Genomic DNA, 27,587 nt, shown 5'->3' with positions numbered 1-27,587 from the left:
CAAGTACAGATTAAAGAGTATGGGACTTAAACTCGAACCCTGGGGAACTCCAGAGCTGAGGGCCTTGGCTTCAGATTGATACTGGCCCAGTACTGTAATTTGGTGTCTGTCCCTAAGAAAGTTTCTCAGCCAGGTCAGAGCTGTCCCATCTACCCCCGCGGCAGCTAGACGGTCCACTAAGATGTTATGTGAGACCGTATCAAAAGCTGCCGACAGGTCAAGTAGAATTAGGACGGCCTTCTTTCCCTGGTCAATGGCCATACGGAGGGTCTCAGTTGTAAACAGTAGGGCAGACTCGGTAGAGTGTTTTGACCGAAACCCTGACTGATTAGGATGTAAAATATCATTGGCTTCCAAAAAGCTCGTGAGTTGGTTATTCACAAATTTTTCAGTCAGCTTGGACATCACCGGAAGCAGGGAGATCGAGCGTAGATTGGAAAGGGTGGTTGGGTCGGCAAGAGTCTTTTTCTGGAGCGGCTTGACAGCAGCAAGCTTCCAGTCACTAGGGACATCTGCCGTCGCTAGAGATGAATTTATGATGCTGTTTATGATGGGGTTAATAGCTTCTGCTAAAGATTGTAGAGCCAAAGGAGGGCAAGGATCGAAGGGGGATCCAGATTTGCTCGCAAGAATGGCTTTAAAGGAGTCTTCAAGGGAGACAGGGGCGAATGTATCCAAACAAGTTGGAGGTTTCACCCTCTCCACTCTTTCATCGGCTTCTAAAATAAAAGAAGCTGGGGGAAAGGTTCTCACGATTTTAAGAATTTTGTTCTCAAAATAGTCTGAGATATCATTGCAAAGGCTTTGAGATGGCGGAATCTCCTGCGACAAGACAGAAGGATTCATAAAGTCCTTGACTATTTTGAAGATTTCTCTTTGCTCTTGAGCTGCCATATCGATGGCCTGAAGATAGTAAGCTTTTTTAGCTGATTTTATATCTGCATGATACTTTCTTCTAGCCTGCTTATAAGTGTCACGGGCAGTGGTCTCATAATGCCTGCGCCACCGTCGTTCCAGTATTCTTAGTTTTCCCATTTCTACTCTCAAGGCTAATGTAAACCAGGGAGCCTTCCTTTTCGTTTTAGTAGGATTTTTAGTGCTGGTAGGACCTAATTGATGGCCTATCATGGTTATCCAATCCCGCAACTTTTGGTTATCTACAGAGGTATTGCCTGTTGGCACCGGGGTACCAATTCCAGGAGCATCCAACACATCAAGTCTGCTGGATAATTGTTTCCAGTTAGGTTTGCAAGTCAAATTAGGGGTAGTGATATTATTTGTGGTTATACCCGACATTTTATGAGTTAATGCAATATGGAACGGGATAAAGAAATGGTCAGACCAGATCTGAGGACAGGGAGGTTTAACTGTCATCCTGGTGGAATTAGAGCAAATACAATCTAATAAGTGGCCTCCCAAATGTGTATGTTGATGGGTCATAAGAGTGAGCCCAAGAATTTTAATAGTATCCATAAAGCTGTCGACTCCAGGAGCTTTTGGAGAATCAAGATGCAAATTTAGATCACCCAGTATGGTAAAGTTCGAGAATCTGAGTACCAGGTTGCTGAGTGCTTCTCCCACAGTTTCCAAGAATTCCTTAGGGGGGCCTGGAGGGCGATAAATAAGTGCACCCGAGAATGTAAATGAATCATGTATTCCCAAAGAAAATGCTAACGCTTCTGCTCCCTTAATATCAACAAGTTCATGGGAGGAGCATTTTAATGAGCTACGATATATGATAGCAAGGCCTCCTCCCCGTTGTTCCTTTCTGTCCAAACGCTGAATAGAAACATTTTCCGGGAGAGCTATAGCCAGATCAGGATTACACCAAGGCTTAAGCCATGTCTCAGTGATCAGAAGCCAGTCGAGCTCATTTTCAGAGATAAGCTCATGTATATTTTGAGCATTTTTACATAGCGAACGGGCATTGATAAGACCGCCTCGCAATATCGGAGAGATAGGCGATGTCTCAGTGGTAAACTCGGACAATGGCACAACAATATCTTGTTTACACAAGGCAGAGACAGAGTGTGCAGCCTTATGACAGTCAAGAAGGGGAACAGTACATAGTGGCACGATAGTGGATGCCATACCTGCAGTAGACAGAAATAGATAAGACCCAATGGAGAGTCTCCCGCCTCCACGCCTCCGATGCGCTGACGGGCGCAGACGGGCAAGACTCTGGCCCGACTCAGGCACGAGTCAGGCACTACCGCTGCGCGGTCCAATGTGAGCTTTGAGTAGTGACTCCCCTCACCTCCGCCTGAGCACTAGAGCGCTCAGCGCGATGGCGCCACGAGGGTACTCCAAGATGGCGTCGAGCACAAAATAAATCTACCGATTCTGCCCGCTAAAGAAGCGGTGAGTTTACAATTTAAATGCGGGTGTGTGGGCACTAGGTGCGAGTTAAAAACAGGGGAGAATATAAACAATTTAATAACCAAAATACAAAATTAGGTTATGACTTTAAAATATACAGGTAGAATCCTGATCGCGCTTGCTTAAGCGCAGGCTAAGTATACAGCGCCGCGGTCAATAAGTCCAGCTTTCCCTCGGCCACGCTGACCAATACTCGCCTTAAGTAGTGACTCCCCTCACCTCCGCCTAAGCACTAGAGCGCTCAGCGCGATGGCGCCACGAGGGTACTCCAAGATGGCGTCGAGCACAAAATAAATCTACCGATTCTGCCCGCTAAAGAAGCGGTGAGTTTACAATTTAAATGCGGGTGTGTGGGCAATAGGTGCGAGTTAAAAACAGGGGAGAATATAAACAATTTAGAAACCAAAATACAAAATTAGGTTATGACTTTAAAATATACAGGTAGAATCCTGATCGCGCTTGCTTAAGCGCAGGCTAAGTAACTATAATAATGATGATGAGTTTAGAGAGGGTAAACTTACTGAAGGACCAAACTCGAGGATCCATTTGTTGCCTACTTTACTCCGTTGGCTGTATGTAACTCTTAAAGTTGTATGTGCCCTCACAAACCTGACCACCTGCTGGCTGGTGGTGGTGCTGGCACCAAAAGCAGTGAACTGAGTTCGCACTGGCAGTGGACTGCACCAGTGGTGGAAGTGCTAGTCCAGGCCGAGGCGGTGGATAGTGCCTCTCTGAGAAAAGATTAGGTCCTTGCGATTTTCAGAAAGCAGTTGGCACTTGACAGAGAAAAAGCTTCCTTTTGGGATCCTAGGTTCCTTCAATTTACCCATAATACAGGGGGGGGCCTGTCCGCTTCCCGATCTGCAGGTCAGGCCAGGGCCCGAGGCCTACTAGCACCTCTGCTTCAATCTCACCCTCCTCAGACAGCTGCACTAAGGACCACTGATTACTACGCCCTGTTATAAAGTCGAGATAGAACACCACTCTTTGCTTTTTGTCACTAAATATTAAAGACATAAAAATGTAAGGAAACTTTTCCCTAAAAGTAAAAGAGTATAACTGTAAATTGTAATCTGTAAGGAAAATGGAGCGGGAGGCAGGCATCTGTTAGATAACAAAATAATCAAACCAATCTAAACTCTTGGCAATAAAAGGGATTATATGAAGTTTTTTTCTGCACCATAAAAAAGAAAGACAACGCTAGACTGTTATCTACTGCAATTAAAGCTTATTGTGTTGAACATTTTACAATGTGAAATGGAGAATGTTATCTTAGTTGATAAGAGTACAGTCCTAAGCTAACATCATATAACCGATGAAGGTGTCAAAACTACATTCCATATCAATCCAGCGTACTAAAATTGCAATAAGAATAATGAACGGTGTACATAGAGTTCAATGTTTTACAGCGCTTTAGTGTGTGGTATTGCGGCTATTCCAAGCTGTTTTGCTGTACAAGTGATCGCTTTATGTTCATGACGATGTAGAATGGACTATTTATATGCCTGACCTATGGATGTTAGGTGGTAATGAAAGGTCCAATAATATAATCAGTACCATTGGAATTATGTGGCTATGGAGGGCCAATATATGTGGCAGGGTTGACAAAATTATGTGAGAAGAAGAGGCATTATGCGTCTTACTGCGCCATGCTCTGTGACAGTACTGGTTTGTTATGGTGACTTTTCGCACTCATTAATACTGTATGGACAACATTGCACCCCATTAATGCCAGCTTAACGCCTGGGCACAGCAATCAGCAGCAGAAGGGTCATTAGTTAACCTTTTCAAATGGTTTGCCACTGAGCAGCGCCACGTATGCCACGTGTTCAGTAACTTTTGATCCCTTTGATTTAGAAACTATTTTTGGAGGAATCTGAAAATTATGGTGGCAAATGCTGCACTCGCAGATTGTGGATTATGTGGCAAAAGCTGCAATTTCATAATTCTGTAGAAAACACCACAGCCGCAGAATTTTATAATACTCATGGCCCTGAATATAACACATCCTTACTCTGGGTTACAAGGGAGCTAGACTGGTGTATCGATTAAGTCATATTTAAAAGCATGGATGGTTAAGGGAAGAATGATGAGGGTGGGACTGTAATTACAGTGAGATGTTGCCTGCTGGAGTCCATGGCACTCTCGGGTGATGTCCCCCGTAAGACGTCACACAGTTACTCTGTTTTAGGATCTCAAGCAGTTGGAGTCGAGACATTCTGAGGGGAAGATCCATTGTTCAGTTGTGCTTCCTTACTGCATTTCTCTAGCAGACTTTTTTTGTCATGCTGTGTCAACACCTGACTGCTCTCTGGCATATTTGACAATTATGTTGTCCTATGGTACATATGTATCTTGAGACTGTCATTGTCAAGACTGTGTGCATTATATTATGGTATGTATTGTGGATAAAGTCTACAGAGCTGGACATAATCACATACCCAACTCAGCAGAGACATCACATAATAGAGCACCATCATCCACACAACACTGTGCACTAAAACACACTACACACCTCTCCTAAACAGAATGCCTAAATAGTGAACTCTGATTGCACATTTAATATTACCTGAACATGAGACTAACCAGCAACTACGGCACCTAAAAGCAGATGCCTCCACTACCTACCATATGTTTACATCTGCCAGGCAATTGGCACGAGTACTGAATAGCTCACAGTGCTATATTAGGATTGTAACTTATGAACTGCAAGTACTAAAAGGATCTATCTGTCAAAAGCAGGAACCCACTGAGCTATTTTCATAAAATACAATACTGTGGTATACATGGTATGTATGCTTTGCAGCAGCCATATTAACCCTCCGTGCTACTTTATGATGAGTCAGAACTGCTACTAGACAAAAGTCTGATCTCTCCCCAGTAGGTACATTTATCACCAGAGTTATCTTGACATGTTTATTGTAGCCGGAAAATTGCTTGACACACAAGGAACTCAGCAGCAGGGGCTTTTAAACCCATAAACAAAGCACCTAAGCTCGGCGGCTAGTGGTGTGGCAGCAGTTGCACCACCCTAAAGCCGACCCTGGAAGAAGTTCATCCAGAAGTACCAGGCCAGGTCCCCTCTAGGTGGGAATAAAGCAACCCAAGACCGATTTCAGCCTTTTGGGCTTTATAGTGGGTTGAACGTGGTCTTCGTGGTTAGGTCTAAGGGGTTAGGGAAACTGTTCAAGATTTTTTACGTTATCTGATTTACATTTTTTAGAATATTTGAATGCGCTTCTCAATGTTTTTAGGTTACACAGCGGAGAATATGCATTAACATACACAGATTACATCACGACCTTTGACACAATCATCCAGGAGAAGTTAAAGAAGATTTTCCATGATATGCTTTCAGATTTAGGCCTACTTAAATATATTACATGACTATAAACTGATAACACTTGAAGTACCAGGAGTGTCCTTTGAAATCAGTGAAACTCAGCAGAGCACAATCTGACTCCCTATTGAGATATAATGGGAATCAGAAGGAGTGGGCTTCCAATCCAGTCTAAGACACTTCCCACAGCTAGTGAAAAACTCTCAGAGTACTGGCCATTGAAATATAAATGCTGTTATAAGTGCATGCCACAATAACTTATTCAGGTGCGTTGAACAGCAAAAGGAGAATGCACTACTTACTCATTAAAGTATATTGGATAATGTCAGGCGCAAAATTCAGCTTTCTGCACTTGAATGAACTGATCACCTTGATAGATGCATTTAAGCTCCCTATTGTGATCATTTGGACTCCATTAAGGACATACACCAACTCCTGTTGGAAAAGATTGGATAGCGGTGGAGATGGCAATATATCCCTGGAGCTTTGGTGCTACTCCATCCTCAGTGTTAGTTCCAGATGCAAAGTTAGAAGTGGGATCATATGGCAGCGTTGGCTGCCTGTGGACATTGTGGTGCCCCTTCTTGGGAGATCAGTGGACTTACTGACTGCTCATAATCCAGACGAACAAGCGTGGTGATGCCTGCAGCAGCAGCAACATGGCATTGGACAGTAAGGCCTGAGAGGCACACTGCACTGGTGGGCCCAACTGAACTGGTATTGCAGAGCGAGAGAAAAAAAAAGGAATTGGAGGAGCTTACCTGTTCTTATTTGGACTGGCAGCTAGGGCAGCTCTTGAATGGTCAGCTGGTTGCGGCATGAGAAATAGGTGGGGGGCAACAGGGTGCTGGCAGAGGGCTATGACAAAGGAACCCTGTCCCCTGGGCTTAGCGGTGTAATTGCTGACAATCTGAGACATTCAGTAGTGGTTATTGTGAGCACCATCATGTTTTCAAAAAGATGCCATAAGAAAATGAGACTATTTTGCTCTGAGAATGTGCCCTCGGCATTATCATTCCCCCACTTCATAAGATGAAAGCCTTATAATTGCAGCTTTGAAAAAGGTGCAACGGTCTACGAAACAAATTGAGTTGATAAAGGCTGCTTTAGATTGAGAATTTACTCTATGAGAGATCGTAGAAGTGCAACAGGGCAGGGTGTAGGGCATATTTGTTATAAGAATTATAGAAATGGAAAAACAGCTACAAGAGTGATGTGATAAACTCAACAGGGCTCAACAATCTGTGGACTGTGAAATTCAAACTATAGTCTTTGTAGAGTTTAAAGTTGAGGATTTTGAAATTGAAGCAAACGTTCCCTTAATTAGAACCCTGGGTTGGACTAATTCGTCTAATAAAACTGAGCTACACTATAAAGGGTGCAGCTCTTCCTGAACTCTGAAGTCCTCAAAGGTACAGAGTGGGGCAGTGTGACTGCAATGAAACTAGTGCCTACCCAATAAAAGTCCAGGCTGTCATGAGCCAAGTCTCGCCCGCTGCACGCTCCATAAGGCTAACAAACCAAGAAGCCTTTTGGACGAGAACCGTGCTCCGTCTCCGCGAGATGCGTGAGTTTTGGAGGGCCTCCGATCCGAACTACCCTTCCCAGCCTCCTTCGCGACGCGTAGGCACAGGAAGTGACGCAGCGAGGGTCCAGCCGGCTACGTAAGCCGGAGACGCAGAAGGAACGGGGCAGATTATTCCGGACTTGCTGGGGGACGCCGAGGAAACTTCGCTACTCTGCGCCAGAACGCCCTGGTGGGGGTAAGGGTGTCGGTGACACCGCCTAGAGTCATTTCTTGTTACTTTACAACACGGCGATATTGGCTTATACCGCTGTGCTAATCCGCTGGTACTTGGAAAACGGGTGTCGGTGACACCGCCTAGAGTCATTCCTTTGTTAAGTTACGCTACAGCGCTATTTGCTATCACCGCTGAGCAGAAACCTCAGATACTTTGAAGAGGGGTGTCGGTGACACCGCCTAGAGTCAAATTCTATTTAAGGATCCAGCGCTAACTGCGCTTTCGCATCATTGAGTCCATAGAAACTTCTGCACATCATTTGCTACGAAAAGCGATCTCTCTTGTTTTGGGACAGTGAATGCTGGGACGGGTATTTCCCTAACAGGTGGCATATCTACACTAAATTCCACGGTACTTTGAATAAGTATTGGTATGATTACGAAGAGATGCATGACCACTGACATCAGTAATCCACCCATAAGTGTTTTATGTGTGTATTGTTTCGTCTTAGCAGGGGAGATATGAGAGGTGCTGAGGATAGAGCGTAATCCCTTCTTCCCTTGTGAGGCCCACAGTCACACGTTTTATTGTGGGTAAGGTATGCCTTGTCAAGGAGTGTTTCAACAACGGAACGGTGAATAGCTTGTTTATGTATACATGTTTATTTGTTCACAGTTTCTCTGCTGAGTATTAGTTATATGTGGTACGAATACCAGACAAAACCAGGTAGCCTTAGAAGGTCTGATCAGCGGCGTCACTAGGGGGGTGCGGGGGTGCGGACCGCACCGGGTGACACCCTCACGGGGGGTGACACCAAAGGGCCGGTCCGGTCGGTGTGGTGTGTGGTGTGGTGCAACCGTGCAAAATTGAAACCAGAAACGCAACGCAACGCGTCGCAACCTAACCTAACTATTCAGCAGGAGGTGCCTGTGCGCAGCATGCACTGTCTCCTCCTCCGCCGCGTCTGCGCGCCTCGGCAGTGACGTCACTAGAGGGGTGCAGTCGGCGATGTTGTTTAATACGGGAATCCGAATCCCGCATGCACATTGGGCCCCAAGTGCGCGTGACTTGGCATCACGAGGGACGAGGAGGTGAGGAGGTCTCGTCTCAGGTTGCCACTATAATTTAATTTTATTCCAAGCAAGGAGCGGAGTTTGGTTTAAGGCTAGCGGCCGCGAGCCGCCGACCGAGGTAGTCCCCCCCCCCCTGTCTGCCACAAACTCAGCAGGTGAGTGGCCTATTACGTATTGCCTATTTAGTCCCGGCTTTAGGGCGGTGCGACCGGTGCCGCCGCACCGGATGCCAAGTTCTGGAGGGCGCCATTTGTATGGAACCGACGAGTGCCGGGCCCGTTACTAATTTTCATTTTCACAGGTCCTGGAATAGAAGTCAAACAACACTGCTCACACGCTGACGCTGGCGGTGCGCATTGACAGCAGGCCCGGTTCTAATCTAGAGGGTGGTCCGGGTGGGTGGGCCAATATATTATTGGAGTACGTGTTACTTTATTAGCGCACATAGAACCAAGTTCATAGTGAATTACAACACTGAATCTTTGCTGGAATGTTTCGCACCCCCTAGTACGACAGTAAAACTCTATAGGACCCACAGACAGAGCTAACATACTAATACTGCCATAGGATTTCACTGATGTGACCGACTATATGTTCTAAATATGCATGGACTTTTCATTTGCTACTTCCCAGGAACTCACTGACTGAAAATAGCCCAAGAACATTCACTTGGTGGTCACATTTTTTAATAAAAATACAAGATAGATGCAAATACCAGCTGCTGAAAAATGCTTTCCCAGAAACCTCAACAGACCATCACTAAAGAACATACATAAAAGAGACTTTGTTGACGACGCCATTTTGGGCCTCAGATTGTCACTGGAAAACTTTTGTCATTAGCAGCAACGTTAAATACACAATGTATAAATAGAAAATACATTTGTATGGTAACAACAATGTACATATTTTATTCAAAAGACCTACACGGTTCAGGTAGGGAATTGTTTAAGCCAGTAGAGATATAGGCTTTCCCATGAATAGTTAAGTCAGATTCAAACATACATAGAACTAAAAAGCGTTACAAGCCAATGGAGAAACGCAAAATGATGGGGTGCCCAGGCATGTGGAGCAATCACACCGCTGGCAACTTAATTGCTCAACCACAAGCCTGCCCCCAACAATCAAACCTCAATTCAATGACAGTGCAGTTATAGCTTTCTATTTTAGGGCCATTTTAATGACAGCCGAGTTCTGTCTGGAGTCTGGTGGTCTGGGGTGAGGTGGAGCCCCTTGGTCAGCGGAACACCCATGACACACACGGTCTGTGGTGCGTGTCCTATTTTACAGTCTTCATGTTTATTCACACTTAATTCATGGGGATCTCCAAGACTCATATATTACATTCGTATTTTTCATGTAAAACCCTCTCTGTTCATTTACAAGGACGAGAGCTTGGGTTTGAGAGTTAACTGTAGCTAGAACTAAGGAACCTGAGCCACAAATGACCAAATCTAGTGTTTTACACATTTTAAAATAGAAATCAGTGGCGGCCGGCACAGGTAGGAGTGGTAGGGCGGTGAGGTGGGGCAGGGCGGAGTGAGGGGGGGAAGTCGACTGATAACCAGGCCCACCCAAACATGAGCCTTGGCCCTCGCAGTGAGGATATGAAGGTCAATAGAAAATATTGGGCACTTTAATTTAAAACGTTCCTCCGAACGTTGTTTTTCTTCATATTCTGGGAGATGCGGTATTGGGCCTGGGCTCGGGTGGGCTGGCTGTGTGTGCAAGTACAATAGGGGCATGGCAAAGGGAACAAATGCTTTATTTGAAATTGACACCGAGTAACTTTTGCCTACCGTCCTGTGCTGCTGCGTGGATATTTCCATTTTTGTTCAGCATTTGAGAAAATAAGTTTGTTTATTCTGATTCACCTTTCCTGACTCCTGCAGCTGCTTATCAGATCAGGCTGTGACACAAGGAGTAGGTCAGAGAATGTGTTACTGTTTGTTTTTATTTTAAAAATCTGCACAGGCCCAGCAAGGCACATCATTATCATGGCCATGGATGCAAGGCAACGATAAAACATGTCCAGAGAACTGGTGATTAATGATCCTGCTGGAGAGCAGTCCTTTGCCTGTTGGTAGTTTTGAAATGCAGATAAACTGTATTTTATTTGGATAGCTCAGTGGGTTACTGCCTTTGTCACAGAGATTCTTGTGTTACTTGCAGTTCAAAAGTTACAATCCTAACATAGGAGAGTGGCTATGAACTGTCATCAAAGACCTGCAGACAAACATGAATGGTATAGTTAGAACTTCACTTTTTTTGTGTTACTATAAAGTTAGAAATTCTCCAGTCTTTCATTATTTTAATGTTGCTAAAAAGAGTTTGGGCCGATATACATTTTTATTAGTAAAGCCAAGCCCCAACCACCACGGTATGCTTTAAATCCTGAGTTTGTGCTTCCCCAGCCCAAACCCTCTTTAAATTTACTGCCCACCAGTATGGATGCCATGTGATTCCTACATCTTGTAATCCTCATTGGCTCATGTGACATTCCCTGTAGACGGAATTACATACTAGCGATAAAACCGGCCCTGTCATTGCCTTTCTGTTTTTATTTAATTAGCAATCAGGTCATTAGGGCAACTGTGGAACATATTGTAAAGTGCGTGCTAATTATATTTACTGCTATATTTAATGTTTTAAGTTTGAAGGTGATTTTGCTAATGTTTTTTACGGGAATAATGAAAGTAGAGCTGGATGGGGCTGATATGGGGCTGGGGCCCGAAGGTCAGCTGTGAGATAAGGTACACAGGAGCGGGATGGTCGAAAAGTGGATAATCGGGCCTGGAAGTACTTGTGTTAAAACCTGGCCTGTTGGAATTTGAGGGTTTGCACTTACAAACGTTACTAAGGATTTTGTATGGTCCCGTTATTGCCAACTGTGACCACTGGCGGACTCGGAGCGGAGGAGGTCCATGCGGTAAGTCGTGAGGGGGTGACACCAGGAGTTACCCACACCGGTTGACACCAACCCTAGTGACGCCACTGGGTCTGATGATGACACAATCGTCCTTCTGGTTGTAGCTGCCACAAAAGAGTTCTTTTACTTTACAGGTAGATACACCTGTGTTGCCACAAGGAAGGCGCGAGATAAACTGTAGTGGTGCCACGCTCATAGTGTTTTAATCATCGTTTCTCTCAAGAGGTCTCCCTCCCCGCTGTTCCCTTCCTTTCCTTCCCCCGATTGACCCCCTTTAATGTCCGTGCTTTTATAGCAACTCGGAAATCAAGGTTGTCAATAGGTGGATCCCAATTGAGCAACGAACCGAACCTGAGAGGCCTCCGAGGGACCGTGATAGAATAATCTGCCTTTACTTAAATATACCTCTCCCGGTCAGTTCGTTGTTACGATGGCCACCTTGGAAGACGTACTAGTCACGCTAGGAGCACTACAACAGGAAATCACAGATTCCAGGGTGGAAATAGCGGCTTCTGGGGCTGAAACCGCGGCCTTGCACGAAACAGTTAACAGGCTACAGAGAAACCCCTTTGACGCACAGTCAGGTAGAGGTCTGGGTGGGAGCCCTTTTCAGTTTGGAACCTCCTCGGTCCCCTCCCCTTTTACAGTGGAGATGCCCACGTCCATTCCTTTGGCAGCCCCCGAGCGTTTCTATGGGGAGGCTTCTAAAGTACAAGTCTTCATGACACAGGTGCTATTGCATTTCTCTTGTAAACCCAAGGCCATTCCCACGAATCAAGCTAGAGTGGCTTTTATGATTTCATATCTGACAGGAGATGCGGCCCAATGGGCTGTACCGTATGTGCATCGTGACGCCCCACTTTTGTACGATTGGGAAGCATTTCGGAAAGAATTCGAGACAGTGTTCGAACGTAGGGCGGCTTCCTTCTCGGCAGACAGAGAACTGCTAGACCTTAAGCAGGGTAACAAGGAATTGGTGGTGTACATCAACACCTCCCAACGTTTGGTAGCAGAAACCCAATGGCCAGAGGAAAAGAGGGCTGCTCTCTTTTATCAAGGGCTGAAGGATGATATGAAAGACGTGCTAGCCCAGATCGATCCTCAACCCTCCACTTGTATAGACCTTATCAACCTCACACTACGGTTGGATTATCATATGGGGGAACGCAGAGGGGATAGGAAGAGAGTAGAGCGCCAGCCTATGCGATTTGATAAAGGTAGGGGGCCAGGTGTGGGGGCTGCACCCAGTAGCAGAACCTATGGACATAGGTACCGTTCGAGCCCCACTGACCCAAGCCGAAATAGAAATCAGCCGAAAAACAGGCCTCTGCATGTATTGCGGAAAAAAGGGGCATTTTGTCAGGGAATGCTTGGCCAAACCCCGAACTAGCGTAGGGGTTAAAAGGGTGTCTGGGATGTACTCTGAGGGCCCGCAGGAAAACTGATACACCCGAGGAAAACAGAAGGGAAGTCCTTGGGTGGGTTACACATCCCTTCTACAATGAATGCACTTGCCTTGTCATCTCAACATTTGTTTTTAACAGTTAAACTCAAGCGTATGTTTCCTTGTTGTACTGTTTCCTGGTGCTATAATTGTATGGTGAATTTCATAGTGATTTGCTCTCGTTACAGGTCTCCCTCCCCGCTGTCCCCATCCTTCCCTTCCCTCACTTGATCCCTCCAACGAGTCTGTCTATTCACCCAGACCTTGGGGATATCAAGGGGTGGAACCCACTTGAGCATCGTACGACTCCGAGGATTCGAGGACCTTGACAGTAGCGACTGCGGCGGAAACAAATGTACAGCTGCCTTCTTGGTATCTAGAGTATCAAGACGTGTTCTGTGAGAAATTAGCAGACACCCTCCCCCCACACAGGCATTACAATTGCCGGATTGATTTAGTGCCAGGAGCGGTTATACCTTGTGGGAGATTATATGCATTAACCGAAGCAGAAAACACTCACTTGAGGGAGTATTTAGACAAATACTTAGAGAACGGTTTCATCCGCCCTTCAAGATTCCCGGCCGCCTCTCCGCTCTTTTTCATCCCGAAGGCCAACTGAGAAAAGAGAGCCTGCATAGACTTCCGGGCATTGAACAATGTGACGATTAAAAACAGGTATCCACTGCCCTTGATACCAGTTCTTTTGGAACAGGTTAAATCAGCCACCATCTATACACGCCTAGATTTAAAAGCAGCATACCACTTGGTAAGAGTACGGGAGGGGGACGAGTGGAAGACAGCCTTCCGTACCAGATACGGGCTCTATGAGTACACGGTAATGCCCTTCGGCATGTGCAACGCCCCCGCGGCTTTTCAATACTTCGTTAACGAGGTGCTTCGGGTGTATTTGGATAGGTTCGTGGTGGCATATATCGATGACATCCTGATATATTCCTCCTCAGCAGAGGAGCATAAGGCTCATGTGTGTCTGGTGTTTGAAGCTCTAAAACGGAATAAATTATACTGTAAACTCAGCAAGTGTGAGTTCCACATGGAAGAAGTGGAATTCTTAGGAGTTATGCTGACGCCCTCCGGACAGGTCATGTCCGAGAGAAAAATCAGAGCGGTGAAAGACTGGCCACAACCCACCACAGTTAGAGAAATTCAATGTTTTCTCGGATTTGCGAATTTTTATCGCAGATTTATCGACCATTTTTCTACTGTGGTGGCTCCCATAACTAAGCTGTTGAGAAAAAACGAACCTTTTAGTTGGACAACAGAAGCCGAGACTTCCTTTCAACGATTAAAGAAAGCCGATGTTGCGGTGGGAGCTATTCTCTCGCAGTGACATAAAATGACGGGCCAACTCCATCCGGTTGCCTATAGGTCGCGTAAACTAAATTTGGCAGAAACCCGGTATACCATCGCTAAAAAGGAGCTACTAGCCATAAAAGAAGCGTTTAGCGATTGGAGACATCTGCTGTTGGGAGCCAAACACGTGGTGACTGTATATACAGATCACCGCAACCTGCAATTTATGAGGTCCACTTGGATGTTGTCTCCTAGACAATTACGCTGGATGCCTTTTTTCTCAGAATTCCATTACCTAGTCACATATCGACCAGGGGCGGAAAATAAGAAGGCGAATGCCTTGTCCTGCAAAGACACCCCCGATAATACTCAGATAGAACGACTGCATTAAGTTCTGGACCCCCAAAAGGTCATCGGGGCTCTGCAAACCGACACCTTCCTCCAGAAAATAACACAAGGGATAAAGAACCGATACTGGAGGAAATGGCTACAAGAACACCCGCAGTGGAAGGTGATCAAGGGTCTCCCGATGAAAGGCAAACAATTGCTCGTACCCAATCAAGCCTTACGGAAGGAGGTGCTACAATGGTGTCATAACACACACAGTGCTGGACATAATGGTATCAGGAAAACCCTCGATCGGATCTATCGCCAGTTCTGGTGGCCTACAGTGGTGGAAGACACCACAGACATGATTCACCGGTGTGAGACATGTTTGACAGCTAAATCAGACCATGGAAAACCCAGAGGGCTGTTACAACCCCTACCAACACCGTTGGTGCCATGGGAAACCATTTCCATAGACTTCGTTGTGGGTCTACCACCTGATCAGGGATGTACAGCCATCGTGGTGGTGGTGGACAGTCTCACCAAAATGGGACATTTCATAGCCTGTGCAAAAGAACCCACGTCTGGACAATTAGCCAAACTACTATTGTTCCACGTGATAAGGCTCCATGGACTTCCGGCCAATATTGTTTCCGACAGGGGCCCTCAATTCACTGCAAGATTTTGGAGAGCCTGGTGCACGGCGCTACATATGAAGACATCAAAAACCACCAGTTTTCACCCTCAGTCAGACGGGCAAACAGAGAGACTGAATCAAACCCTCAAGCAATACTTACGGTGTTATGTGGAGAAGAACACAGACGCTTGGGTGGACCTCTTATGCCTGGCAGAGGTGGCCTATAACAGCGCCAAACATCAATCCACACAGTTCACGCCTTTTTACAGCAACTACGGGTACCATCCACGCTTTATCTCCTTGATCCACCTCGCAAGCACACAGGATGTACCGGAAGTACAGGCCCGAATAAAACACATTCAACAGATCCTAAAAGACACCCATAGGAACTTGGAAAAAGCCAAGGGTATCTACAAAATCATGGCTGATAAACACCACCAACCCAACCCAGTCTACAAGGTAGGAGATGCGGTGTGGTTATCGGCAAAAACCATTCGGTTTCGTAGATACAGTGTGTTTAATCCCAAATTTATTGGTCCCTATAAAATACAAAAAGTGGTCTCGCCCTTGGCCATGCGGTTAGCACTACCAAAAGCAATGAAGATACATCCGTTTTTTCACGTGTCATTACTGAAACCGTCCTACACGCCTATAAAGAAAAGACCATCACCCATATGGATCAACCATGAGCCGGAGTATGAAGTTCAAGCAATCCTGGATTCCAAAAGGAGTGGGTCCAAGTTGTGGTATTTGGTATCATGGAAAGGATACGGCATGGAGGAGAATTTGTGGGAACCCGCAGAGGGAATGCACGCTCCCCAGTGCATAAAAGCCTTTCATGCTCGTTACCTCAACAAACCTGGCTCGTGTCAGCGGTCGTTGGGAGAGGGATGTGCTGTCCTGTGCTAAGTCTCGCCCGCTGCACGCTCCATAAGGCTAACAAACCAAGAAGCCTTTTGGATGAGAACCGTGCTCCGTCTCCGCGAGATGCGTGAGTTTTGGAGGGCCTCCGATCCGAACTACCCTTCCCGGCCTCCTTCGCAACGCGTAGGCACAGGAAGTGACGCAGCGAGGGTCCGGCCGTCTACGTAAGCCGGAGACGCAGTAGGAACGGAGCAGATTATTCCAGACTTGCTGGGGGATGCCGAGGAAACTTCGCTACTCTGCTCCAGAACGCCCTGGTGGGGGTAAGGGTGTCAGTGACACCGCCTAGAGTCATTTCTTGTTACTTTACAACACGGCGATATTGGCTTATACCGCTGTGCTAATCCGCTGGTACTTGGAAAACGGGTGTCGGTGACACCGCCTAGAGTCATTCCTTTGTTAAGTTATGCTACAGCGCTATTTGCTATCACCGCTGAGCAGAAACCTCAGATACTTTGAAGAGGGGTGTCGGTGACACCGCCTAGAGTCAAATTCTATTTAAGGATCCAGCGCTAGCTGCGCTTTCGCATCATTGAGTCCATAGAAACTTCTGCACATCATTTGCTACGAAAAGCGATCTCTCTTGTTTTGGGACAGTGAATGCTGGGACGGGTATTTCCCTAGCAGGTGGTATATCTACACTAAATTCCACGGTACTTTGAATAAGTATTGGTATGATTACGAAGAGATGCATGACCACTGACATCAGTTATCCACCCATAAGTGTTTTATGTGTGTATTGTTTCGTCTTAGCAGGGGAGATATGAGAGGTGCTGAGGATAGAGCGTAATCCCTTCTTCCCTTGTGAGGCCCACAGTCACACGTTTTATGGTGGGTAAGGTATGGCTTGTCAAGGAGTGTTTCAACAACGGAACGGTGAATAGCTTGTTTATGTATACATGTTTATTTGTTCACAGTTTCTCTGCTGAGTATTACTTATATGTGGTACGAATTCCAGACAAAACCAGGTAGCCTTAGAAGGTCTGATGATGACACAATCGTCCTTCTGGTTGTAGCTGCCACAAAAGAGTTCTTTTACTTTACCGGTAGATACACCTGTGTTGCCACAAGGAAGGCGCAAGATAAACTGTAGTGGTGCCACGCTCATAGTGTTTTAATCATCGTTTCCCTCCACAGGTCTCCCTCCCCGCTGTTCCCTTCCTTTCCTTCCCCCGATTGACCCCCTTTAATGTCCGTGCTTTTATAGCAACTTGGAAATTAAGGTTGTCAATAGGTGGATCCCAATTGAGCAACGAACCGATCCTGAGAGGCCTCCGAGGGACCGTGACACAGATGGACAAACCATAAGTACTTGCACGGCCGTAGCTGAGCGATGCAGCACAAAGTGAAAATATCAAAAATATGGCTTCGCAGAAGAGAGATTGTCAACAATATGGCTGCGGGGAAGAGAGACATTGTGTTGGTTGGTTTGAAAGTGTGCATATATTTCGGGACTTGAGTCATACAACCTAAGTGAGCAAAACAGAGCACCAAACTATCAAGAAGGATTTTTGACCACGAGTTGTGAAACCTTTGTGGTACCTCGGCCAATTCAGGCTTTGTGTCATGGACAAGACATTCACGTTTCACAGTCCCAGCGCAGCACGAGAATTTCTAGAACCCAAACAGAATGGGGAAGATTCTGGAGAAGATGCCATCTAAACACCATCAGAGATTATGACGGAATAAGTAAAGTCAAAATGATTGAAAAACCTGATTGAAGTCAGAGAGATTCTGTGTTTCTATGAATTTTTTTGTCATGACATTTGAAATTTTTGGTAATATTAAAATATGTTCTTTTTCTGCTGGTGGATGTTATTGAAACAAGTATCTGTGTCCATCAAACACACTCTCACTGCCATTTCTTATTACAGACTAGAATTAATTGTTCTTTTATCAGAGAGTACAATTTGAAAAACGTTAGATTGTAATGTATTGATGTTTGTAGTCGTGACAGGGTTAGTCAAGGAGTTTGGTAAGCTTGTTGCAGGAGACAGTTGCCTGTTGTGAGCTATTTATTTGAAGAAAAACATTTAAACCATAAAAGCATTGCACTGAAAGAGGGATATACTTCAACTCTTGATTAGTAGCATGATGTATGTGTTCCAAATTCTCAAAATGCTTTAAGTTTCTTTATGCGCTCCTCAAACATCCAATTTAGCTATTTATGGCACTATTGCATATGTAATTTAATCTCCAGTTAAGAAATACAGTACTAAGAGTTTTGAGAGATATGCTCAAATTCTCCATTGACTTACAACCGATACATCACTCACTGGCTGGCCAATAATTACATGGACCCAGAGAGACAGAAGCTAAACTAAATCTGCATGCAAGTCCCTTTTTAAAAAAAAATATTTGCACAAATGCCAACTCAATTCGAACACACCTATGTGACAGGACTACTGTATACAATCCATCTTTGGCAATACTTGTAAGTCGAGTCGAGTGTTTATATTGTATTCTTTCCTTGCGTTTTGATTCTTGTACTCCCATGTTTGTAACAAAAACGACAACTGCAAATAGCAGAATGCAAAGAAATAAGAGGACTGATGAGCAGGCATGCATGACATGGCGAAATCAGATCATTGGGATTACCCTCCATAATGCTTAACAGCATTCTGCTCAATAGCTTGTGAATACTAAAGAGATCTCAAAATGCTTCGTTTCGGGCAGGTAGCTTATCGAACATTTTTTGTCTGTGCGTGCTGTTCCCTGTAGGTCTGATAATATATATTTGAAATACAATCGAATGTGCAATTGGAAAAAATAAACAGGACACAATTAACTAAGTATGCTCCAGCTTCTGCCTGTGATGTGCCTACGATCTTTGAACAAAGCACTGGTGCACCCTATACCTACTAGGTGTGTGTGTTTATATGTGTCAGAGAAGTTTGCTCTGCTCGTGTCTGTGCTGTATGTGTTCTGTATTTGTGAGAGAAGCGTGTACTACTGCTGCCTCTGCTGTACTTGTTCCGTTTAAGAAGGAAGTTTGCATTGCTGGTGCCTGTACTGTATTTACACTGTTTCTGATAGAAGATTCTGTTGTTGCTACCTCTGCTCTCATGTTTGTTGTATGTGATAAAATCGTGTACTGGTGCTGCCTAGTATGCAGCACACCATTATCACCTAAAAAAAATAAATAGGACTGCAGGCTCTTGTTAACACAGAACACTTTTGGTGCAGATAATCTGCGAGTCCCTGGCAAAAGGGGGCCCCAGGGGGAGCGGAGAAACAGTCTCCCCCTGGGGCTGTTCGCCCGAATGGAACGGGCCACGCTAGGGACGTAGGGAGAGGCGCGCGTGCGCGTAGTTTAGTCAGTCAGGTGCGCGTTGATTAGGGAAGCGCGAGCGTGGGGTGAGAGGAGAAAATCGAAGTGAAGAGAAAAATGAATTAGGAGGAGATAAACGAAGTGGTGAGGAGAAAAACGAAGGGGAGAGGAGAAAAACGACGTGGAGAAGAGAAAAACGAAGTCAGAGCTGATATAATAAAAAAAAAATAATAATAATTTTGCTCTGAGGTGAAAACGGACTGGAATTGATGGGGAGGAGCAGGAGAGGCATGGAGGACGACGAACAAGTGAGGACAGCATTGGAGCTATTAAAGATGGCAGGGAGAGAAGACCTGCTGTCAGCTGAGGCGAGGGCTGCGTCTGCGCCCAAGGGAAGGTTAATGAGGCGTCGTGCTGCAAGCGGAGTGCAGAGGGCAATAGCGGCCTCCTTGCCTCAGCAGGCTGGTAGAACACGAAGAGCCACGCGCCTCAGGAGCAGAGGTGCACATGGCAGTGAGGACAGAGGTATGGCAAAACGCCTTGCACAGCGCCCGGTGATAGCAATGCCTCAGGGAGTTTTAAATGGCGCCATAGTAAGGCAGGAGGTTAGCATGGAGGGGGCCCCATTGGCAATTTTTAGGGGGCTCATTTCTAGAAGAAGTAGAGTGAGGGGCAGGAGGGGTTGGGGGAGGGGGGCTGCGCCAGGCCTCCTCAGTTGGGAGCAGCAAAATAGCGTTGCGAAGGTGGGAACGGAGGATCAACAGTTTAGTGATGTGACAGAACCTCTGGGTATGATTTTACACACTAGGGGGGAACAAGGTTTTTCGTTGGTGGATTATTCTTCAGACACAGGGAGTGACAGGGACCAAGAAGGGGTTGTGGGCATTTTGCGGCCAGAGCAGAAAAGGAATAAGCAAAGGCCTGGTGGGGGTATGGGTAACAAGGGTAAAAGGTTACAACAAGTGAGGGGTGAAGGTTGAGGTATAGGGGAGGACGATGTGGATTTTGTGGCGCAAGTGGTAGAGACAGGAGGCGTGTCCAGCGAAGAACAAGATGTTTGGGTATATGGCGTAGATCAGCTGGGTGGGAGTTTGTGGCAGGGTGATAATGGGCCCTATCATAGTTTAGAGCCTGACATGGAGGAAAGTATTTTTCCGGAGCCTAGGTTACCACTAGGTCAAATAGCGCAAGGGGATATAGCAGAGATAGGGTGTGATGAAGGGCAGTGGGTGTGGGTGCCACACTCTGGGCAAAGAGGCGAGGCACAAGAGAGGGAGGCTGTTAAAAAATCACCTGTTACGAGAGTATCAGTTGCGGAGCAGCCTACCGGCGGGAAGAGCGCCCGGAGGTCGAAAGCTGTTTCTGGGCGGACTGTAGCTCAAAGCGAGCAGCGGTCTCGACAAGCGTCACAGGTAGCGGTGGCTAGTGTTTTAGCGCCAAAGCAAGAGAAGTTCAGTGCGTATTTTTCACAAAGAAGCAGAGCTCAAGCGCTAAGTTGTATTCAAGATTGGCGCAGTTTTGATGTGGGGATAGGTGATGGAGCCCTGCCTAGCAGTAGTAGACAAAATGTGGGGTATGGAGAAGAGGGTGGAGATGAAGAGGTGAGTTGGGATGAAATTAGAGAGGAAGACAATACAGTCATGCAGCAAATTAGATCGGAAAAAGGAGTAGGGGAGGGAGGGAAGGGGTCAACTGCCTATTTTTCTACCTTACAGAAGTCACGTGCGGACCTGCCAGTTGAAGAGTCTCAAAAGAAAAGACGTCAAGCGAGTGTGCCAGTGGGCATGAGGGACAGAGCAGAACATCTTCCAAGAGGTACGACACCATGGTGGGAGATGTGGGCCCCTTTAGTTACACATTTAAACTTACCACAGGTGAGGGATATACACAGCGGCTCGAGTCAGCCAAAGGTATTGCCGAGTAAGGTTGGGGAGGAAGAGGCCTCAGTCGTTGAACAAAACAAGGACAAAGTAGGGAGTACGTTGGTGCACAGAACAGAGGGGGATGCGACGCAGGCAGTGAGGAAGGTAGCTAAACGTCTACCTTACATGGGTTTAGCGATGCCCCTGGGTACATATTTATCTTTAAAGACGAAACAGGAAATTTGGGACCATGAGTTTGTCGACATCTTTAAATTACTACACAGGGAGGTCCAGGCAAAAGAAGGTTCCAAGGAAGAAGAGTGGGAACTGGCAAGGCGGCCAAGGGTTCCACGTAATGTGGAAATCTGGACGTCTGCTTTTCTCATCTTTGCCAGCATATATACGGAGAAATACCCTGAGAGAGCAGTGTCCATTTTTAAATATATGGATATAGTACGAAAAGCTCAGCTGCAGTTTGGGGGTTATTGATGGCTCAATTATGATGAGGAATTTAGGGCCAGAATGAGCATGGCAGCAAATAAACCATGGGGTGAGATAGATGCAGAATTGTGGCTCCAATGGATGGCTTCAGCTCATCCTTTGGCGACTACTCATACTGCCAGCGGTCTGTCGGTTACATATAAGCCCTTTCTACAGCGTCCCGCTCTATCAGGGGCGGGTGTCACCGGGCGGGGGCAGGCGGCTGGGATTGGAGCCTGCTGGAATTTTAATAGGGGATTATGCACCAGGCAGGCGTGTCGCTTTCGACACGAATGTTCACAATGTGGGGGGCGACATGCAATTACCCAGTGCTTCACCACATTTAACGCAGCTGGTGGGCAGAGAGGGTCCGAACAGTGATGGGGGGCCAGGGGTAGAGGGGCACCATTACAATTTATGCCAAAAGGCGGCTACGCCAATTAATTTGGAGGCGATGATACCATGGCTGGAAGCATATCATGATGAGACAGCGGCTAGCACATTGTTTTGGGGTTTGTTGGAGGGTTTCAAGATTAGTTATCAAGGGACCAGAGAAAGTCGGTGGGCAGACAATTTGAAATCCGCAACAGATTTCCCTCACATAGTTCGAGCTAAGCGGTCTGAAGAAGTGTCATTGGGCAGAGTAGCTGGCCCGTTTGCGATGTGTCCCTTGCCGAATTTGATCATTTCGCCTATTGGGGTCATCCCTAAAAAGGCAGCTGGGGAATTTCAAATGATCCAGCACCTGTCCTGGCAAGAAGGCTATTCTATTAATTATTTTATTGCCCCAGCAGACACGGCAGTGTCTTACACGTCAGTTGACGAGGCTCTGAAGCAGGTGAATTTTCTAGGTGGAAGTGCGCAGCTTGCTAAATGTGATATCAAGTCGGCGTTTAGGCTCCTCCCGATTCATCCAACTGATTTTGAATTGTTGGGAATGTATTTTGAGGGGCACTATTATGTGGACAAAGTGTTACCCATGGGGTGTGCGGTGTCTTGTGCCCTCTTTGAGCGATTTAGCACATTCCTGCACTTGATTTTTTCGCAGAATTACCAGCAAGGAGCGTCCTGTCACTATTTGGATGATTTTCTCTTCATGGGGCAGGAAGGTACTAGGCAGTGCCAGGCAGCCTTGGATGTTTTTTGTAAATTGATGAAGGAGCTGGGAGTGCCATTGGCGCCGGACAAAACAGTAGGGCCACAGACCTGTTTAACAATTCTTGGCATTGAAATAGACACAGTAGCACAAATAGCCAGGCTGCCAGCAGGAAAGGTATGTGAAATTCGAGAATGTGTGGAGGAAACGTTAAAACAAACGAAACTGGAGCTTAGGCAGGTACAGTGCCTACTGGGCTATTTGACGTTTGCTTGCAGAGTAGTAAGGGCAGGTAGGACGTTTTGCCGGGCCTTAGGCATGGCGCTTTCGGGAGCCCGGCGGCCACATCATAGAGTCCACATATCCAAAATGGTGAAGGAAGATTTGAGAATATGGTTGGTTTTCTTGAAGAATTTCCATGGAGTGCCGTTACAATTCATTGAAGACCGTTTCATCTGGCAAGTACAGATATATTCAGACGCGGCTGGTTCCAAAGGTTTTGGTATCTTTTGGGACGGTCGGTGGTGTTCGGAGCAGTGGCCAGCGCACTGGATGACACAAGGGCGCAGCATCACCTTTTTAGAACTTTTTCCGGTTCTAGTAGCGCTGGTCACATGGGGCAAAGAGCTTCAAAATAGATCCGTTTTGTTCAATATTGATAATATGTCTGTGGTGAACTTACTCAATCACCAAAAAGCCAAAGATGTGAGAGTGTTACGCTTGTTACAGGAGTTTATGTTGGTGAGTTTGCAATGGAATATTATGTTCAGAGCCAAACACATACCAGGGGTAAATAACTGCATTGCTGACGCCCTTTCACGTTTTAATTGGCAGCTTTTTCGCGAACTGGCGCCAGGGGCGGACGACAGCAAAACCCTTCTGTCAGACAACATCTGGGCGTTGGGGAACTGACAATTGAAAGGCTCGTGGAGAATTCAGTAGCGGACTCCACAAGGAAATCTTACAGACAAGCATGGTTACAATTTACGAGTTATGTACAATGTAACAGCGGAGGGTGGAAGAAGCAACATTTTACTTACATTATATTACACTTTGTACTATGGCTGGCGAAACAGGGATTGTCATCTAATACCATAGCGGGTAAACTGGCTGGGGTATCCTTTTATGGACAGTTACACTGGGGCTTTGACCCTGTTGACGGCATTCTGGTGTGAAGAATGTTGAAAGGTTTGAGCAAAAGGAGTGTAACAAGGCGGCTGCCTAGAGCCCCCATTTCTTTTCAGCTGCTGCAGAGACTGGTGCAACAGTTACCAAATTGTTGTTATAGCGCTCATGAGGCAGCATTGTTCAGGCTGGCAATGATTTGGCTCTTTTTCGGAGCTTTTAGAGTGTCAGAGATATTGGGCGACAGAGGGAAAGGAGGCATACGATGTGACGAAGTGATTTGCGAAGAGCAGAGGCTTCGGATTTGGTTAAGAAGTTCAAAAACTGACCAGTTGGGGAGGGGCGTTTGGGTTTTTCTGAATAAAAGTGGCATGGTGGAGTGTTGCCCAGTTTTAGAGTGGGAGGGGTTTCAGGACAAATCCATTACCAACACAGCAGCTTATATTTTCATGCATAAGTCAGGCCATCATGTTACCAGTTCACAGCTGTTGGGGGTGCTGAGGAAGGTTTTGTTGTTAGTGGGAGAATCACCTTCAGAATATGCGACTCATTCATTCAGAATAGGAGCAGCGACGGACGCTGCGAAGTTGGGGTTAGGGTGGGATGTCATTCAAAGAATAGGCAGGTGGAAATCCAGGTGTTGTACACGTTATGTACGCAAGTAGATTTAGTAAATGTTGGTAAGGCGTGCTAATTCTTTTTATTTTATGTTAGGTGATATCCGCACTTTGTCCGGGAAATGCCACGTATGGATCATCGGACATTCATTTGTCAAATGGGCTGGCCTCTTCGCTGAAAGACAGATTTATGGTCGCAGCCTCGGCCTCCCAAGTGCAGGACATGAAGTGCTTTGGCATGGTAAAGGTGGCATGAAATGGGAGGAACTGTTCCCAACTCTCCGAAAATTGAGGTATGATAGATGGCCGCCAAACTTACTGTTGATACATCTAGGAGAAAACGATCTTGTATCGCTTTCAGGTCTTACGCTGTTAAAAAACATGAAATTAGATCTAGCGGTGATCAAGGAAAACTGGTTGGGAACGACAGTTGTATGGACTGAATTTGTTTATCGACAGCATTGGAGGCAAGCGAGAGACCAAGTGGCAATGGACAGAGCACGCAAAAAGCTGAATAAAGAAATGAAAAACTATTGTGCGGGAATGGGCATAAGGTATCTGTCACATGGAAACATCACTAGTAAAGAAGGACAGTTATTCAGAGCAGATGGGGTTCATTTGTCAGAGTTGGGCCTGGCATATTACATTTTGGAAATCAGGGATTGTTTGTCAATGGAATTGGCTGTCGACCTTTGGTGCAACAGCAAAGATCGCTGAAGGGAGGTTACGGCTGCAATAGTTGGTGGGGACAGGAAAACGCTTCGGTTTTCCTGGGTGGCAAGGTTTGGGGTGGGTGAGGCAGGAGCGGTCTTACCCGGCATCCCAGGAAGACGGGTAGGAAAAAGGGGAAGAAAAGAATGACAAGGTAAAGGTAACACAGAGAAGTTTGAAGGTTGGTTTACAGTTTTGAAATGGGGAAATGTGATTTTAGAAATGGTTTTGGCTCAGTATTCTAAATTGTAAAGAGAAATAAATAAAATTGCCGAGTTATTTGAGAGTTTACCTGTTCTAAATAAAGTGGCCTTTCTACTATACAAAGATGTGTGAGGGTCAGTTTATTTTTGGTGAGGGGGCCCCAGGGGGAGCGGAGAAACAGTCTCCCCCTGGGGCTGTTCGCCTGAATGGAACGGGCCACGCTAGGGACGTAGGGAGAGGCGCGCGCGTGCGTAGTTTAGTCAGTCAGGTGCGCGTTGATTAGGGAAGCGCGAGCGTGGGGTGAGAGGAGAAAATCGAAGTCCCACCCTCCCAACCCAAAAAAAAAAAAAGCCACTATTAGACAGGTTACTCTTGGGCAATGTTCATTGGTAAAGGCAAGGTTTGGGGTGGGTGAGGCAGGAGCGGTCTTACCCGGCATCCCAGGAAGACGGGTAGGAAAAAGGGGAAGAAAAGAATGACAAGGTAAAGGCAACACAGAGAAGTTTGAAGGTTGGTTTAAAGTTTTGAAATGGGGAAATGTGATTTTAGAAATGGTTTTGGCTCAGTATTCTAAATTGTAAAGAGAAATAAATAAAATTGCCGAGTTATTTGAGAGTTTACCTGTTCTAAATAAAGTGGCCTTTCTACTATACAAAGATGTGTGAGGGTCAGTTTATTTTGGGCGAACCACACATACACTACACAAGATACACTACTTGGTTTCCCAAGATTGAATGCAATTTACCTTCACGCCAACCTACACAAACCACTTGTTAAATAAACATTGAATGTACTCTCAAATGATTTATCGCAATCAAACTATAAACCACTAACCCGGCTAATTGAGGGTATACCCAGTTCACTGTGGAAGGCCAGACAGAAAAACAATCTCTACGATACCATGTAAATTGTTGTTAGCGCTACATAAATGTGAACCTCTTAACACAACATTAATCACTATATTAAAACAACTGACCGTTAAAAGTTAAGTCCACAGCGCTGCCTGAGGCGGCACGAGCGCAGTCTGTCGCAGCGCTAGGCCGCGCCGCAGCGCGCGTGCTCTTGTTTACTGTCGCTTCTGACAGCTGTCCCTTTCTACCCTGCGCGTTCTCTCTTTAAGAGATGACAGATGACATCATGGCAGCGGGGCATTGTGGGCAGGGAGGAGTAGGACACGCCATCTTCAGTGGGGAGGAAGGCTGGCTGAGGCAGGAGCGGCGCCGGGCGGAGGAAGATGCGCTTTCCCACAACAAATGCTTGAGCTGCGCACCGCCCGAGGAGGCCGCGACGGGATGTAAGAGGGAAGCCTCCGGCGGCACCTCCATATCTACATCATCATCCCCCTGACCTAGGAGCTAGGCGCGCAGGAGCGGCACAGCCCAGAGAGGGGGGAGGGGCTCCGAGCGGCAGCACGGTGAGTCACATACCCTGGCGGGGGCGCGGTTGGGACCTCTGTTGTGACCATGGAGACCTGTGTGTTATCGTAGGGGGCCGTCACCGAGATGGTCTGTGACCCCACAGGGAGTTGGATGGGTGTGTTGTGATAGCCATCGGTCGCCATGGGGACCTGTGTGAGATTTACAGAGATTTTCTCTCACAGGACCCTTTGAGTGCAGGGTTTGTTGTCATTTGGGTTCTGCGTACGAATATGGGAGCCTGCTGTCTATGGGGTGTTAGCGACCTTAAATTAATATATTTTCGTAGGGCTCATTCATCATATGAATCTGTGTATACTCCGACCTGGATATGTGCTTGCGATGGCCCTGGGCGGATGATGTGAGCTGACGGATTTATGAGCGTTGTTGGTACCTCAATGCGCTTGGGGGGGTCTCTGTTATAACGGAGATAGACCTGTTTATGTTTGTGTATGTACATGTGTTGATTGATTTGTGCCTTCTATGGATCAGTGCGTGTGTTTACTCATAGGGTGCCTGTAGGAGCATATACTTATTCTTAGAGTTAGCTGTGTGTGTCCCTATTGAGATGTATGATGCCCTTAGACAGAAGTGTTTTGTCTTCATGTTGTGAGTTGTCATTTTGATTCAGTGAATTTAAACCAACTTGTCTAACACACCGACACACTTTGGCAGGTTAAAAAGACAGTTCAGTACTTAAAAG

The 27,587-nt window shown here is 46.3% G+C and overlaps 2 protein-coding genes across 6 annotated transcripts in view; one reads left to right on the top strand and one right to left on the bottom strand.

Moving 5' to 3' along the window:
* The window catches only part of BAG5 (BAG cochaperone 5), a 331,752-nt gene extending 305,121 nt beyond the window's left edge, over window positions 1–26,631 (bottom strand). Inside the window, exon 1 of the mRNA XM_085626293.1 lies at window positions 26,446–26,631. The gene's annotated coding sequence lies outside the window, so the exon portion shown is untranslated. The remainder of the gene's footprint in view (window positions 1–26,445) is intronic.
* Window positions 26,632–26,745: 114 nt separating this feature from the next.
* Window positions 26,746–27,587, top strand: part of KLC1 (kinesin light chain 1) — a 412,248-nt gene continuing 411,406 nt past the window's right edge. For all 5 annotated transcript variants that reach the window (XM_085626290.1, XM_085626289.1, XM_085626286.1 and 2 more), the window contains exon 1: window positions 26,746–26,883. The gene's annotated coding sequence lies outside the window, so the exon portion shown is untranslated. The remainder of the gene's footprint in view (window positions 26,884–27,587) is intronic.

The sequence above is a fragment of the Triturus cristatus genome, chromosome 9 (assembly GCF_964204655.1).
Source record: "Triturus cristatus chromosome 9, aTriCri1.1, whole genome shotgun sequence".
NCBI lineage: Eukaryota > Metazoa > Chordata > Amphibia > Caudata > Salamandridae > Triturus > Triturus cristatus.
The sequence above is the reverse complement of the archived record's forward strand: the minus strand, read 5'-3'. Positions and strand labels throughout refer to the sequence as shown.